The 2,804-nt window shown below is 38.2% G+C and overlaps 1 pseudogene; it reads left to right on the top strand.

Moving 5' to 3' along the window:
- The first annotated feature begins 1,150 nt into the window (after positions 1-1,150).
- LOC137989066 (uncharacterized) lies at positions 1,151-2,022 on the top strand (annotated as a pseudogene).
- Positions 2,023-2,804: the final 782 nt, after the last annotated feature.

Genomic DNA, 2,804 nt, shown 5'->3' with positions numbered 1-2,804 from the left:
TTGCATCCATGACTGCGAGGATCTCATGAAATATTCAAACCCAATGATTGCATCAATTACTTTAACAAATTAATATATCGATAAAAAAGCCCTCGTACACCTACATTTCTTGTGAACCTTAGTCCCTCGTCTACTCACACGGCCTTCATATGAATAATCCACCAACCCTCCTCCTCCTCTTTCATATACTTACGAATTGTCGTTGTCTTGAAACTCTCCAATTTGAAATAAATTGTACCAGTCATCTAGGGTATACTACTAATACCGGTTACACTAAGGCTACTTCCATATTTAGGGGAAAACTATGAATGGAGGGCGGAGTATTTTACTTATATAATAACCTGAAAACTAAAGGTTAAAAAAAAATAATAATAAAATAAAATAATGGCTACTTACAATCTTGTTTTAGTCGTTAATTCCAAATGGAAGAAGAGATGGCATAAAAAAGAAGGGAATGAGACACAGGTAAATCATTCGTCAAAATAAATAATGCTGGTTATTATTTTTTTTTTGTAATGCAACTGCATTAACTATTCCCATGCCGATAACACCAAAGGAAAACCGCACAGCCACTAACAATCATGCTGGGACCATAAATTACACTGTTTCTACTCATAAATTGTCGGAACGTCGCGAAAACAATACCTCCAAAAGTGCTAAAAAATGCATGTTGCAACAAAAATTGTTCCTGCCAAATAAATTCTTGATCACATGATTTCGATTACAATTTGGAATAAATGAGCACAAGAGTGGATGAGGTAAGAGAACGAATCCCCATGCCCCATCATAGTTTTTTTGTTTAATCTATTATTAGTTTCGCAGAACTTCATTACGTCAGTATAACTAGCCAGTGAGGTGTCTCTCTAAAAAAAGCTGCATAGCTGAAATTACATTTAAAAAAAGAATATCATTGCAAGAGGCCCATGTGTGAGGGATTCATGGGCGATCTTACCTCATCCTTTGTTGATAAGCAGAAGTTTTTTTTTTTTTCAAACTTGCACGAGTCCATACGCGAGTTGAATTTGTAGTCTTTGAACAATTTACGAGTGCTTGTTTGTTGCAAATAGCACGAAACAAATCATGCAAAAAGTTGTTAATAAGCTCCGTTTGTTTACACGGTTTAGGAGCTGATGATGATACTCTCACTTTAATGCCCAACATTACTACAGCTACGGGTTTCCTAAACACCCTGAACCACGTCCATCCCTCTGTCAGCATCACAATGGAAATCGAAAAAGATGGCTTGCTCCCCTTTCTGGGCACCCAGCTCCTACATCGTGCACTCCAAAATGAGACTAAAGTTTATGTTAAGCCTACTAATACTGGATTACTTGTCCACTATCACAAGCGGTACAAACGGAGCTTATTAACAACTATACTCGATCGCGCGTACCGTTTGTCCTCTTCATGGCTTTATTTTTCGGAGGAGTGTGAGCGCTCACTTCTGGACTACCCTCACCACCTTATCACTCCGCCATCAATACCTTTATCAACTCGAGAGTTGCTGACCAGCAGCCATTGCAGGCTTCGGGAAGATTTGCGGGAAATGATGTGACCCGAGTAGTCATACCCTTCAAGGACCAAGACTCCGCTAACATTGTTAAGATGCAGTTGAAAGACCTTAGCATTAAGCTGCAAACCACACTCCAGCCCATATTTGTCAGTCGGAGAATTGGCCAAGACCTTAAAGACTGTGAGACCAAACCGCAGCTGGTTAATCAACAGTGCGTAGTGTACCAGTTTAAATGTAACCTGTGTGAAACAGGAAGCTATGTTGGCTACACGCGCGGGCATTTACATGCCCGCGTGGATGGCCATAAAAGCACGTCATCTTCAGTACGCAAGCACTATGACAACGACCACGCGGGTGCTGTCCCTGAGGACCTCCTTAGCTGTTTCAAAGTTCTCAAGAAATGCATGAACAAATTCGATCGTCTTGTCAACGAGATGCCTTACATCAAACAATTAACACCGAGTTTGAACGTGCAAACGGATTCTATTCGTGCTAAAATATTTGTGTAGCCACCTCCGCTATGTAAATTAGTTGTAACTCTTGAACTCGCATTTGTTAAATTTACTCTCATTTGTACCCTTGATAATAGCGTCATGAAGTCGCCGAAACGGGAGATTATATCGCTTGTTTTTACTTGTGTATGTATTACTAAATCACTCCTTTTACGGATTATTATTATTATTATTATTATTATTATTATTATTACATCATTATTGTTATTTTGTTATAAAAACGAGCGATAAAAAATAAGAACAAGGTTCGACCGCTCCACGGCCATTTTCAAGTGCAAGTTCATGGCTAAAAAAATCCGCATATATACAATTTCTGAAACAATGGAATGAAAGGTAGAAAGCTAAAAGATAGGTATTTACATACGAACAATAAAAATAACAGAATACGAGAATGAAGTGTAAATAAGAGGTAAAGAGAATGAAAACTATTAGAAGTGTTAAGCTAACAGCTTTCCGCGGATGGAATCACTCTGTTTGTTTAATTTTGACTTAAGATCCCGAATAAAAAAAACATTTCAAAAATCAAACAATCGAACTTGTTGGAGCACTTCTTCATTACTCTAAAGTTCTTTGCGATTTCACATGGCTCTTTTCCATGTTGTTCTGCATTACCGATCGTTTATGTTCCTCCACACGTTGATGTAGGTGTCGGCTTGTAAAGCCGATATAATCTGCATCACACAGATCACACTTAAAAATATATAAAACATTATGCTGATCGACAATTGGAGGTTTAGGTTCCTTAGCTTTTAGCTCATCTTTAATCTTGTGGCTTGTAA

The sequence above is a fragment of the Montipora foliosa genome, unplaced genomic scaffold, assembly GCF_036669935.1.
Source record: "Montipora foliosa isolate CH-2021 unplaced genomic scaffold, ASM3666993v2 scaffold_438, whole genome shotgun sequence".
Classification (NCBI taxonomy): Eukaryota; Metazoa; Cnidaria; class Anthozoa; order Scleractinia; family Acroporidae; genus Montipora; species Montipora foliosa.
This window is presented reverse-complemented; position numbering and strand designations above follow the sequence as displayed.